Below are 14642 nucleotides of genomic sequence, written 5' to 3'. Positions count from 1 at the left end.
TGAAATGAATTCAGCTAAAGTATGCAATTTTAATGGAGTAGGCTTTCTTTATTTTTCTTTCAGGAAAGATCATGAATTGTGTTCATCCAGCCTAGCAGATGGGTAGGAACTTAGGTCTGTGAGTAAGCAGACTTGATAATATAATGGTATTCTTCTTACTACTTATCTGCTATTTATGCGCTTCATATTCATTCTTTTTACAGCATCACTGGGCTAACTGTGAAATGTGAAGAACAAACAAAAGTTGTAGAACCCGAACATGCAAAGAAACCTACAAAAGAGCCAAGACTTATTAAAAAAGCACCCTTAATCACTGTGGAAGAATTTGAAAGTGTTCCTGCGTAAGTAAGTGGCTTTTCTTAGACCCTGTTATGCCAATTTGGGTGGCAAATGTAGGTTTGGGAAAGTGTGCTCTTGCAGAATTGAGACTGACAGAGATGTTTTGAAATTTTAAATGTTCCACAGGATGAAGCATAATAACTTCAAATATTTTATATGCAATACTGGCAAACCAGAAAGTTAAATTAATAGAGCTAATTAAGTTCTTCTTTATGTATATGTTGGGAAGATCAGAACTAATTGGTGAAAACCCAAAGCTCTTATCTCAAAAGTAATTTTAATTGTATGGACAGAAATACATTAGCTAATGGATGGGTTCTCTTCTTGTTTTAAGAACTGACATTTTTTTAAAAAAGAGCCATCATCTCCTAAGATGAAAGGTATGGTTGGTTATACTTAAAAGGAAAAATAATCATGGAATCAATTAGGTTGAAAAAGACCTTTAAGATCATCAAGTCCAACCGTTAACTCAGCACTGCCAAGTCAATATAATGATAAACACTGTTTTTATTTGACCCAACTATTAGTTTCTGAAAACTTAAGGTCTTGACTTACCAGTCTTTTTTGAGACAGGAAAAGAAATCAGGCTTGTTAAAATCAAAAAATGCCTCCAGCTGAAATATCCAAATTTCTGGAATAGAAAGCCATGGGTCTTTTCCCCCTACCATCAGGTCCTGATTAATAGATACCTTCATCTGAAGGCTGTCATATAGGGATAACTTTTCTTAAATGGCATTTTGGGGACAAGGACAAACATTTCTGCAAAAAGGAGGAAATTCTCTTTAAGGCTAAATTGTTATCAAGACTCTAGATTCAGTGTGTTCCCTGGCAACACTTGTTTCAATAAGATTTTTTTTTTGAGTCCGTGTTTTACTTGAGGCTTTCAAATCATCTTTCCTATAGCTTTCACAATTTTCAGGTGAGCAGTGTCTGTTTTCTTCCACCGAATTGCTCAGCCTGTCCCAACGGAGGGAAGACACAGTCACTCAATATGAGTGATCAGCAGACTTCATTTATTGTCCCTTACAGTCACCTTTTATGCCTTCTTATAATTAGCTCATACATATTACAAAAGTTAAGCTCATTATTGGTTAGTTGCCTAAATACCAAGCCCGCCCCTAGTTTCTCTTCTGTAGTTATCTGTTCCCACCTGCAACATTCTTTTCCCACCACAATCTTCCTGTTATTGTGTAACTTTTGCTTTACTTCAGATAAGCTGAGAGCGATGTGCATTTTTGTCCAGCCAGCTGGACTATGTCTATGTGAACTTTTTCAGCTACCCAGTTATCCACATCAGCCCAAAAAACAAAGGAGCCTGAATGTTGAGCTAATGCTAAAGGACTCTTTTGGTTACTTCTTAAAAGTGCATGTACCCAGCATTTTTATTCTGAAGATCATCTCTAGTATTTGGGGGATTTATTTCCTTAGGTACTTCTCTCCTGATAAAATTTTGGAAAGGTAAATTTTGGGGCATAGGAATTTTTGATCTTTATCTCTGCTATGGCAAGAAAAGTAGACATAGACCATTCCAGCCAAATGTTGTTTTAACTTGCAGTTAAAGTTATGATCTTCCATGTAATGAAGTGTAAAGGAAGTGTTTCATTATCCTTGGAAGTGGAAGGTTTTCCACTGCTGTTTGTGGGTGGGGAGGATGGGGACAGAGGCCATATGGATACTGTTCTCTGCATTGCTGGTTTATAGAAAGGTTGCATCTTGGACTGTGCTTGTGTAGCTATAGGAATATTTTTTTATTCAGACGGAAAAAGCATGTTTGTTCTGTGGGGGAAGATTTACATGAATTTAAATAGATTATTAATCTACTAGGTTTTTTCTTGTTGCCTTGCAGGGTTATAATACAAGACTGGGGGAGTCTGCCAAGCTTGCAATTTCCTATACTGTTTAATCAAATCTAAGCAGTAAATGTTTGTGACCCAAATTTTCGCACACCTAACATATTCTTTTAGAACAATGAGAGTTAGATTCATATCCCGGTTCCCCAAGTCAGCATTGGTTCTGATGTGGGATCTCTTTTATACCTGCTGGCAGTAGTAAGAAGGGATACTAGTGCATTTTTATGCAGCTCTGGTCCCGGAGCTGCACAGCTGTGCTAGTAGTACAGGACTGTGCCTATGCTAAACCTGTCTGAGGGTCTTAATAAAGTACAACTGTGCATATGTATCACATATGTGTCTAAATCCCATACCAGCTGGGTATCATGGTGGTCTAGTTTAACCCCGTCCAGCACCTACCTACCGCTTGCTCGCTCCCTCCACCTCCCCTAGTGGTATGGGGTGGAGGATCAGGGAAAAAGGTAAAACTTGTGGGCTGAGATAAGAATGACTTACTAATTGAAATAAAATAAAATTTATTAATAATAATAATAACAACAACAATTGCAATCAAAAGGAGAGAGAAAGAGAGAGGAATAAAACCCAAAGGGAAAAAACCCAAAATCAATCAACCAAAAAACACAAAGGAAAAGCCCAAGTGATGTACAATACAGTTGCTCACCACACACTGACTAATGCCCAGCAATCAGTGGGCCCTGGCCAACTCCACCCGGTTTATATACTGAGCATGATGTCCTATGGTATGGAATATCCCTTTGGCTAGTACAGGTCAGCTGTCCTGGCTGTGTCCCCTCCCAATTTCTTGTACCCCTCCAGCATTTTTGCTGGCAAGGCCTGAGGAACTGAAAAGTCCTTGACTTAGTATAAACATTACCCAGCAACAACTAAAACCATCAGTGTCCTATCAACATTGTTCTCCCACCAAATCCAAAACACAGCACCACAGCAGCTAAGAAGAAAATTAACTCTGTCCCAGCCAAAACCAGGACACATGGGTTTTGCATCTGCCAAGAGTCTCATTCCTCTCTCCCTTCCCACAGCTGTGGTAGACTGCAACTGAAAAATCTAGGTGGTTTTCACCTGCTTTGCGCTGAACGCAAAGGAGAATCTCAAACATCATTAGGGCACTGAAAGGCTTATACAGTCTTCAGTGACTTCGTAGTTTTAGAACTGTTCAGCAGGTATTTAACAAAGGTACATGCTGTGTTAAGGCGCAGATGTGGAGTACCTTTATCAAATGAAATACTTCCGCACAATAAGAAACTTGCAGATTATCTTACCCTTCACATCTGCTGCAGAAAGGCACTTTTTGGGGGAAGAGAAAGGAAATTGCACAGTAGATTTCTCAGTTAACATTGAATTCAAGGCAGAGGAAAATGCTTGCTTTATTCTGTGTCTGAAATTCTTACTGCTTAAGATATTTTAGAATCTGCACATTCATTATAACTCTCAAGTCTCAGAAGATGGCATATATGTTTCTTTTAGCCTAAGTGTTTTTGAGGGAGCAGGGGCTGGCCATTAGGAGATTTATATCTTTTCAGGTGGTATATATGTGATATATTGATATTCTTTTCTTTGAAGAACACAGCACTGTGCTTTGGTTTTCATACCTATGGGAAAAAAATGTTTTGAAAAAGGCTTCTGTAGATTAAAAAAATAAATTGGGTCACTTGTTTTATAATGAAAAAAAAAGTTCTGAATGTTTTTTGCTTTTGGTGTAGTGAAGCAGATCTTAAAATTATTCTAAATATAAATTAAATGGATGAATTTAGAACTTCTCAACATTTATTTTTGTGTTAGTGTAGGTATGGACTGAAATAAATGTTAGCATTTATGGGTTTGCTAGCCACGGCTGGATAGAAACATGAAAAGACTGGAACAGCTGGAGTTTTTATGACCCTTAGTTAAGCACAAAAGAAAAAATCCAGTTGCTCTTGACAAATTAGTTTCGGATTAAGGCGCCTGCATTTAAGTGTCTGTGACACCGGTGTCTCCATGCTTACCGTGTGCCCCCACTCCCACTCTTGTCACTGAACATTGAGTTGGTACAGTTGGCGAAACCAGAAAACCGCTTGGCTGCCTGGCTGCTAATGGTGTGTTTCAGTCGCCTAAGCAGAACTGTCTGGTGCCATTGCAGGTGCTTTAGTGTGTGCTGCTAGATCTTTAGTTACTGAATTTTCTGTGAACCCCAGCACATTTTCTGGCCCTGTGTGAGCATCTTAGATGCCTGAGGGCCTCTCAAAGAGCACTCAGTTCTTAGGTTTAGGCACCCAAATCCTGCTTCTTTGTTCCTGCTCCAGGGTGAGCTGAGGTGTTCTCTTGGCTTTATTAAGTATATTCACTGTGTGTCTATTGATAGTGGGAGCATATGAACATAAATACAGGTATTTTATACCTTTGGCCTTAATCTTTATAGTTCTGCCTGTTCCCCTGTGACTTTATAACTAGGCTAAGGGATGCAAATAGAGCAATAAATAGCAGTTAATGTATACAGGCAAAGCCCTTCTGTGGTTATGGGCTGTGTTACTTGTTTATGCTGAGTGCGGCTGCATTTCAGGGGTAGTAATGCTGCTTTTATTTGAAAAGATGTTATGTGTGCAAAGAAGAGTATTTTTACAAAAATAGCTGCACCTCCGACTTTAAGTCTGGATTAATCAAAGTATCAATAAAGTTGAAAAACAGCTGCAAATAACTTAGTTGCAATTCAGTCTGAAATTAGAGCAATTACTTTGAATTCAGGAGGTTTTATGCACCCAGTGCAGACCTGTCTCCCCAGCAGGGACTGGCTATTATTAAAATCTACAGCAAACACTTAGCTTTTAGTTGGCAATTGTAGAATGCCTACCCGCATTCTGGTTTGGAATATTGAATTTGTTATCAATTAGCTACTTGTGCTTTAAATTCTTTGTGTGTTTTACAAAGATTGAGTTTTTCCATTAAGATTAAAATGAGGGAAGAATTTCCTGTTCATTGATCTTTTCAGTCTTACTGTCCTACAGCTTTTAGCTGCCTGATGCACTGACCTAAAGAACCTCACTCATTCTTAAAATAAATTATAACATTTTTCTCAATGCCACACATCTGCAAACATACCAAACCAAACACAAACAGCCACGTTTGGTTTGTTGTAGAAGCTGAGCAGAGATCATAGGATAATTCAAGTTGTGAGGTTGCTCTGGCTTTTACAGAAGTGTTTTATGGGGTTTTATTTTGTATTTAGCTTACTGCTTGGCATATAAGTTTCAGATTTCATTTTTAAATAATGGCTTCTCAGTTTGTAGCATGTTTCCTTTTCCTTGAATGCGTGCCTTTACATCTATAAATACTGAATAGTCTTATTGCAAGTATTCGAGTGTTCTAATATTTCCACATCACTTTGTTTTTATCTTCTGTGCTTCCTGTACCTCTAGGCTATTATCAGCAGATCTTATTATTTTAGTACTAGTTTTATGAAATGCTCTGGAAGTTCAGAAGCGGATGTTGGTAGTGCAGAACTGTGTCTGTGTAGCTCAGTAGGCTGCATTATAACATGTAAAAACCAACACAGAACTGGTATTTCTTAAAAAAAACACAAAGGAATGGCTGTAAGATCAAACACAGGTTATTTATGGTTATCACATGAACCAAATTGCCCTCTGAAGCAGAAACATTTAATTTCAGTTTTGGCTCATGCTATGTTTGTTGCAAAGTTGCTTGGTTTTTCTGTGTTTGTGGTTTAAGTGGTATGCTATAAAAGCAACCTTTATTCCATTTTGGAAGGCTCCTTAGAGCTTAAGCACTGAATATTTTTTACTTGTTAACTTAGCTTTCTAATGTTTCATCTTTCTGGTTTAGGTTTTATCATGGCTTTTTTACCTTCAAGATTATTAATACAGTCAAGGAAATGAACAAAATTAACGAGAACGCTTATTCATTAACACAAAGCAGAAGAAACTGCCTCTAACTAGGAATAGCATGTTCAGTTAAGGCTGATGAAAGAGAAAAATAAACACAGAACTTTGTGACTTTCTGGTTACTGATTTTTATTTCTATTTGTAGGTATATGAAAGGTTGTTTAACATATGATCAGATTAATGCAATTGTTCAAGAGATGAACAAGGCTGTGGCGGGCAAGTACAAGATCTTGCATCAGCCTTTGAAATCTATGAATGCAGCAGTCAGAAGTCTCTACCATAGGTTCCTGGAAGAAGAAACAAAGGATACAAAAGGTATTTCCCCCACACACACTTTGTTAGTACCAAGCTCATAACACTTGGATATTGCAGCACAAGTATAAAAATACTGGAGAAAATACTGAATGATGAACTAATGACAGAACATGCTTTTCATGTTGTAGTGTAACTTACAGCATCTTTTTCTCAGAAAATAGTCTATCCAGGCATTCTGATAGTTGGTGGAATGGTCTAACCTGTGGGAGTGTTTAAAACTGTCAGTCCTGAAAAATTTTAGAAAACCTGCTATTGCTTATTCTCAGGCAGAGAACAGGAAAAAAAAATAATAATCTTTAGACTTAGCAGGGCTTTCCCTCCCTTCCCAGCACGGGGTGCCACAGTCTAAATTGCATTTGGCCCCAAAGAATTCCTATCCACTATTGGGGATGAGCAACACTTTGACGGTCTGGAGCAATGAAAGTTCTGGTTGTCCTTTGATATAAGGGGAGGAGAAGAGAAATAAAATAAAATTAATTTCCAGATCAGATTCTAGGCCTTAAGGAATATATATTATGTATATCTTAATGTTTTCTTACTATACATAACTGCGTAGTCAGTATAAGATCCAGTCACCTCTTCTAGATAAAGTCATACAGTGTAGCAACAAGGGTTATTGTTTTGACTGAACAGTTTTCCCATAACTGATTTGGATACTTTTTATGTTTTCCCTGAAGACATGCCACTTTCATGGTCTGTTGTACCAAAAACTTGTGAGTGCACAAAGATTTAATTTGGAATCGCCATAAGTTCTGGAAACTCCTAGTTTGATAACCAAACTATAAATTGTGGTTTCAGTTTTTAAGCTAGAAAGGACATGAGCTATTAAAAATTTGTTCTGAAGTTGGGAAATTAGGGTAATCGGTCATGCTGCAGTGGGTTTGTGGAAGAGACAGGGCTGTCTGATAATTTAAGAAGCTTTCTCCTCTTAAAAGCATAGAGGGAGCAAAAATGCACCAAAATGTCTTTCTCTCAATTTAAAAGCAAGTTGTACTTACAGCTTAATTTTTCCAAAGATATGTGGCACAGTAAATCTCTAATACTAAAATCTCCTTTTTGACATTCCTTTCCTTTTGAGAACAAGTATGTAATTATACCTGGAGGGGTGTATTGCACATGTCAAGCTTGGCAATGTCCTTAGAATACCCACATGTTTCCAAGTTCGGATGTAAAATGTGGAGCAAACTTTCTTCTGTCTCACAGAAAGAGACGTTTTCTGACACCTTGGCCTCTCAATTTTTGCCCTGAACAGAATGCAAGAACGTTCTGTCCTGAGCATTCACTGGGTACTCAGAAATCACCTTATGACAAATTATGACTTTTTCTTCCTTCCTTTGGATTTGTTGCTGCTGATCAAGACTCTCTCAATGTTATATTGCGGTGATAACATCACTAACGCTAGATTCTAAACGCAGCTGTTCTGTAGGGAAGCAATTCTGATACAATGGACATGCCTGGCACTGTTTTGAGACCTGTGGGGTAAACGTGTGATATGAAAGTCAGTGTTGTGAAGGACTTTAGCATATTAAAGACATGCAGCCAGAATACTTCACATAACTGACTTCTGATTTGAGCTCTGATAGTTTGGTTTTTCTCTAGACAAGTTTTGCTTCAGTCTTACAGTGGTTTATATTGACGTGCGGAATTAGACTCTATAACTCGAAAGTTATAAAGTAGGTATGTTTATTGCGCGCAGATGCACGGGGGATCGCTCCTCCACAAGCGTGCATGCCCGAAGTGACGAACCATCTCACATTTATACAATGAAACAAATGAATATTCAATTAACGCCTATACATATTCGGTACCTAAACCCCCTTACTCTCGCTTCGTATGTTAATTAGCTTATCAGTCCGTTTCCTGGAATGTGGTGGTCTTGCAGGTTTGTAGGTGATTCATGTCCTTGTGACCATCCCATCTTCTCCAGCAAGGAGACTTAGCACTCCCTCCCTCTAGATAGCATTGGAATGTCTCTCATCCTTTTCTCATTCTTTTTTAAATAGCCCCTTTGTTAGAGGAAGAAGGGCAGGCGTCTCCTGTAGGCGTCTCCTCAAAGCTGTGTGCCCATGTGACCAGACACCGCACCCATGACCAGTCACCATACCCACATTCCTTGAGCAGACATATACAATCACAATCGATGTCCATTGTCCCCATTTCACACTATTTCTCCATATCAATATTAACCTAGGATTTCTTAAAAGACTTGCTTCTTCATTTTTAACTTAAAGTATCTTTTTTTGGTTTAGCTGTTCCTGTCCTCAGGACGATAGTAAGGACTTGGAACCTGTGGCTACAGAGGAGAGACTAAACACTGTAAGGGCCCTCCTAGGCCTGGAATGCTGCTTAGACTGCACCGTGATCCATGGCAGCCTTGGCTGCAATGAAGGAGCCATTCTAGCAGCTTGAGAAAGCTACAACTAGTCAGAGATAATTTTCTACCAGAAAGTATTATTTTTTTAAAGTCTGAAAAATTGAAGCTTTTAATTTCTTAAAGTACCTGAGAGACAGTCTTGATTTTCTTGTTTATGTTGGAAAGCTTGATTAGGAAACTAGGACATTCAGCATCTGAGAGAGAGAGAGTGTGTGTGTGTGTATGTGTGGTAGGGTTGTTTTTTTTCTTTGTTGTGACTAATCATCTAGAAAGTAAAGAAAAGGCTGTCAGACAGTTCTTATCTAGCCTGCTCAAAGTGATTAAATGTCTTTATCCATTGCATTTTTCAGGATGAGGTTGTGCAATCATTGATTTGTTTGCTTAAATTTCTACTGTGAGTGTGTGTCTGCTTAGGATTCCCACAGTTTCTCAGCCTGGGCTGATTGCCAGCTGAACTCTTCCTCTGATTTCAAGATGAGAAAAGATGCTGCCGGGTTTATCAGGGTAACCTTCCAGATGGTAAGGTGATTCAGTTTAGCTAGTTATTTAGTGCCTGCACCTACTCCTTCCAACCAAACCACTGCCCTTTTCCCAGCTCTGTTTTTTCATAAAAAAGATCCTGCTATGCTGAATGTTGCTGTCCTGAATTCTGGGCAAATATAAGAAGATATGGTATTCTGCACAGGTTAAGGATATTCTGGTGCTCCCCCAGGTATAACAGACCGAAATCGGTTTGCAGATTATCCCCGAGTTCCTAACACCATTCAGGTGTATCGCCCTGTTACTGGAAATTGCAAGTGGTCTCTATCCAACTGTAGTTATATTTTTAAGCAGTTAGGCTGTTTTTTTCTTTTCCTAGTAAACAAACTTTCCACTTCTCATCTGTATGTGAATTGGCAGTGTTGAAAGCTCTGTTGAGATTCCAGCATAGTTCCCATCTAGGGGAAGACCTCCAGCTTTTGACAGTTGCTGTCTCTGGAAGATTCTACTAGAATCTGTGTCACTAGGTCTCAGAACAGCCCAGTCTGTGAGAAACTGATCTCTTAATTCTTCAGCTCTGGCTACGCAATATTTTGGGGAAGACTACGCTTATAAGTGGCACTCTGGGACCTTAGTTCTAATGGCCATTATGTCCTTGGATGCTCCTTCATAGTGGAGTGTGTGTCCTGTTAAATCACTCATAAGGTGAAATTTAAAGATGAGATGTTTACAGAAAACCACAGATTTGCCTGTGTAAAGCTACATTGTATCTGTTTAATGAATAAAAGCTTTCCTGGCAGCTGCGGCTTTCCAGCTAGCATCAGCTACTTTCTCCTTAGTTAAACAGGAAGGACTTTCCAATAACTTGGTTGATGATGCTGCCTCTGCTTTACTTTAAGGGTAAAAGGAGGTAGAATGCTATCCTCTTTTTCCAAGCTAGAACACCCCTGTGCGGCGAATGAAGAGACGGGACGCAGCTTGATGCAAGCAAATGTCAATTTATTGTACAGAAGCACGAGGTTTTATACACTTTCAGAAGCTGCGCGTTTTAAACAGATTGGTTCTTGAAGCTAAGCCTTGCATACTAGGCAATCTCTGATTGGTGGTTAACTACCAGCAATTAACAACAAGGTGTTACCTTTCCTTGGCGCCATCCGTCTCCCACCCCCCTGTGCTCTGCAAACATGCCTCATCATGTTAATTGTTGTCTAGACAAGCTCGAGCACATTCCCCTCAGCTAACTGATTGCCGGGCATGGTCCCAGTTTGCAGACCGCTCCTGCATCTCCCCCTTCCTGTTGCACAAAAAGAACCTTTGAAACCGAACGAGTAAAAACAAGGTATAAGTAATAGAACAAATAAAAAACTGAGACATATTATCAGTGTCAAAATAACCCACTGTCTCTGTTCCATACAATTTTACAATTTTCCTTTTTTTTGTTTTTGAACAGCTAGTACCAGGTTTGCCATGTTCTGCAGGGCCCTTGCAAACATGACAGCAACCAAGGTAATAGCAAACAAAAATACTGCCAATTGATTGAATGAATGCCAAAAAAGACTGAAATTTTCTCAGATTTTGATAATATGTTGCTTCAATGGGGCGCCGAAAATCCATTCAGCACATACCATCAAAATCCACACAGCCATGTCCTTGAACCAACAACAAAAAGCAGTGGCAATTTTGACTCGCATTCTTAACTGCCTACCAAACAAGGTGATTTAACTCTAATGCTTTCCCTGCTGTTACTCCGGATAAGAGAAGAACCACTGCAATACGTTCCCATCATAGCCTCCTACTACATTAGTGTAAGAAACTATGGACTAGGATATTGTTTATTAAGATTTATGTTAAGCATAATGTAAGAAACTATGGACTAGGATATTGTTTATTAAGATTTATGTTAAGCCTAATGTAAAGACTAGGCGCCAGATATCCAGGATGCCTCTTGTGAAAAATAAGATAACCGCCAGATGTCCAGGATGCTGCTTGTAAAAGAGAAGATAACCGCCAGACAGAAACAAGACAGACGACCCCATATAAAGATATATGAGTAAGGGGTTAACACCTCCACTACTTCATAAACACGAAAGTAAAAAGTATAAAAAAGGACTGTTTAAACTGCTCAGGGCGGCAGTTGGCGGAGCGCAGACTCCCCTGCCGTCCAGCGCTGTCTTTGCTCATATTCTACTTGCTATAATTAATAAAATTTTAATTGGATTATGATCCATTGTGGTCTCAATTTATAACAATTTCTGGTGCCGTGACTCGGATAAGGAACAGTGGGCTTTGGTCCTCCGGGGAGGCGCCCCGCGACATTTCGCGGCCCCGCGACCAACAGCTTACTCCAACCTTACCGACGAACCTAAACTCTAGAATAATGAGCAAAGGAGAAACCGGTAAAATCCCATAAAAATTCTGTGCACGGGAGTCCGGACGAAGACGCAGGACGCATATGTATATTGTGAATTTGTTAGCGGGTTTTGCCGTTCGGGCGGGATTGGGTTTCCTGGAATATAACGAGTGAGAGGTTCGATATACTGAACCAAGCGAGTGTGGACTCTTAAGTACTGCGTCTCCCATCTCCCGCGAGGGACTGGGCCAGGAACAAGGGGAGCGAGTGAGTGTATGTTTGTGGATATTCCAGAAGATGGGGGCGAAGGGCAGCAAGCCTTCGACTCCCATGGGAAGGGTACCCACTGTACCTAAGAATACCCCTCTGGCATATATCTTAGACAATTGGAAATATTTCCCTGGAACCCTAGGGAAAGATAAGCAGAAAATGATAGAATATTGTACTAAGATATGGGGAGGGAAGAAGATTTCTAAAAATGTCTTTTGGCCAGTCTATGGGTCAGAAGAAGATTGGGTAAGACAGCAATTAAACCTCTGGGTTAATAATAAAAAACCCCTTAACCCGGAGGAGAGTCAATATGCGGAGGTGTGGCTAGAAAGACCGGGAGCTAGACTTTACCCGCTGAATGAAATAAAAACTAAACAAAAGAAAAAGAAGGGAGAGTTAGACGAAACCCTTCTAACCCCCCCTCCTTACATTCCTCCTCCTGCTCCTGCAGAGGTCCCCAGAGCACCCACTCCCCCACCAGAGTCGGAACAAGAGTCTCCCCCCCTTCCTAGACGCGTAACTAGGAGTCAAAAAGGGGCAGCTAAGATGTACCCCCTAAGGGAAATGCCCATGGGGGGACCTCAACCTGTGATCGGATATATTTCCGTACCCCTAAACTCGGCTGACCTACGAGATTTTAAAAGAACCGAGATGGGAAACTTAATTGAGGACCCACTCGGAGTGGCAGAAAGATTAAATCAATTTTTGGGACCAAATCTTTATACTTGGGATGAGATGCAATCTATCCTTTGTCAATTATTTACTACTGAGGAAAGAGATATGATTAGACGAGCAGGAATGAGACTGTGGGATGCTCAGCATGCCCAGGGACCCCAAGCAGATATTAAATGGCCACTCCAAAGACCTAATTGGGATAACCAGGATCCGGCGCATAAAACTCATATGCAGGACCTGAGAACTATAGTAATTCAGGGGATTAGAGAAGCAGTACCCCGTGGCCAGAATATAAATAAAGCATTTAATGAAATGCAAAAGAAAGATGAGAGCCCCACTGAGTGGCTGGAACGACTGAGGAAAGCCCTTCAGCTGTACTCTGGGGTAAATCCAGACGACCCTTTAGGGCAAGCACTCCTCAAAACTCAGTTTGTGGCAAAATCATGGGAAGATATCAGAAAGAAGATTGAAAAGTTAGAAGACTGGCAGAATAGAGGGTTGGATGAATTATTGAGGGAAGCTCAGAAAGTCTACGTAAGGCGGGAAGAAGAGAGCAGCAAGCGACAAATAAAAATGATGGTAGCAGCAGTCAGAGAGGATCACAAAGGGCGAACTGGTGAACACAAATCTGCTGGAACAAAACAAGGGAACGTAATAGTAAAAAAGGAACAGAGATATTGTTTCTACTGTGGAAAGAAGGGACATATAAAAAAGAATTGCAGAGAAAGGATCAGGGATGAGGAAATATTGAAAACGGAATAGGAGAGTCAGGGGCTTTATATTTTAGGGGACCGGAGTCATCATGAGCCCTTGATAAAATTAAAAATAGGACCCCATAAACAAGAGTTCACCTTTTTAGTAGACACTGGAGCTGAGAAATCAACTATTAAGCAAATACCTGAGTGATGTAAAGTTTCCCCTGAAAAAGTACAAGTAATTGGGGCAAAAGGAGAACCCTTTAAAGTAAGCAAAATCAAAAATGTGGTATTCGAAACTGAAAATAAATTTGGAATGGGTGAACTCTTGCTCGTCCCTGAAGCAGAATTTAATCTGTTAGGACGAGATTTAATTGTTGAATTGCAATTAGAAATTAAAGTAAAAATCAAGAGCTAACAGTATCTGCTTATCCTTTGACAGTGGATGATCAAAAACAAATTAACCCTGATGTCTGGTACTCTCCGGACACAATTAGTAGACTGGAAATCCCACCGATTAAAATCCAAATTTCCGAACCCCACATACCTGTGAGGGTAAGGCAATATCCCATATCCCTAGAAGGACGGAGGGGATTAAAACCAGAAATTGATCGATTGTTAGCACACGGAATCTTAGAGCCTTGTATGTCACCCTTTAACACTCCCATTCTGCCTGTAAAGAAACCAAATGGGAAATATCGGCTCATACATGATTTAAGGGAAATAAACAAAAGAACTATCACCCGGTTCCCTGTAGTAGCAAATCCATACACCCTACTAAGCAAGCTAGGACCCCATAAATCCTGGTATAGTGTGGCTGATTTAAAGGATGCCTTTTGGGCCTGTCCACTGGCAGAAGAATGCCGTGATTATTTTGCCTTTGAATGGGAAGACATAGAAACAGGCCGTAGACAGCAATTAAGGTGGACCGTGCTCCCCCAAGGGTTCACTGAGTCCCCTAATCTGTTTGGACAGGCCCTGGAAGAGCTCTTAAAAGAATACCAGGTACAAACGGGAAACGTGCTGTTACAGTATGTAGATGATCTGCTTATAGCAGGAAATAATAAGGAGGATGTAAGAAAAGAAAGCATTCGACTCCTAAATTTTCTTGCACAAAAGGGCCTACGGGTATCACAAGAAAAGTTACAATTTGTGGAGGAAAAAGTGAAATATTTGGGGCATTATTTGTTTAACGGCAAGAAGATATTAGATCCAGAGCGCATTAAAGGAATTCTGGAATTACCTATGCCTGTCACTAAGAGGCAAATTCGGCAGGCATTAGGGCTATTTGGGTATTGTAGGCAATGGATAGAGAACTACAGCTTTAAAGTTAAATTCTTATATGAACAACTGTCTAAAGACAAAATACCCAAGTGGACCCCTCAGGATCAAGAGCAGTTT

The 14642-nt window shown here is 39.9% G+C and overlaps 1 pseudogene; it reads left to right on the top strand.

The window, feature by feature from the left end:
• The window catches only part of LOC121080686, a 32938-nt pseudogene that overhangs the window by 7599 nt on the left and 10697 nt on the right, over window positions 1-14642 (top strand).

This window comes from Falco naumanni, chromosome W, assembly GCF_017639655.2.
Source record: "Falco naumanni isolate bFalNau1 chromosome W, bFalNau1.pat, whole genome shotgun sequence".
In the NCBI taxonomy this organism is placed as follows: domain Eukaryota; kingdom Metazoa; phylum Chordata; class Aves; order Falconiformes; family Falconidae; genus Falco; species Falco naumanni.
This window is presented reverse-complemented; position numbering and strand designations above follow the sequence as displayed.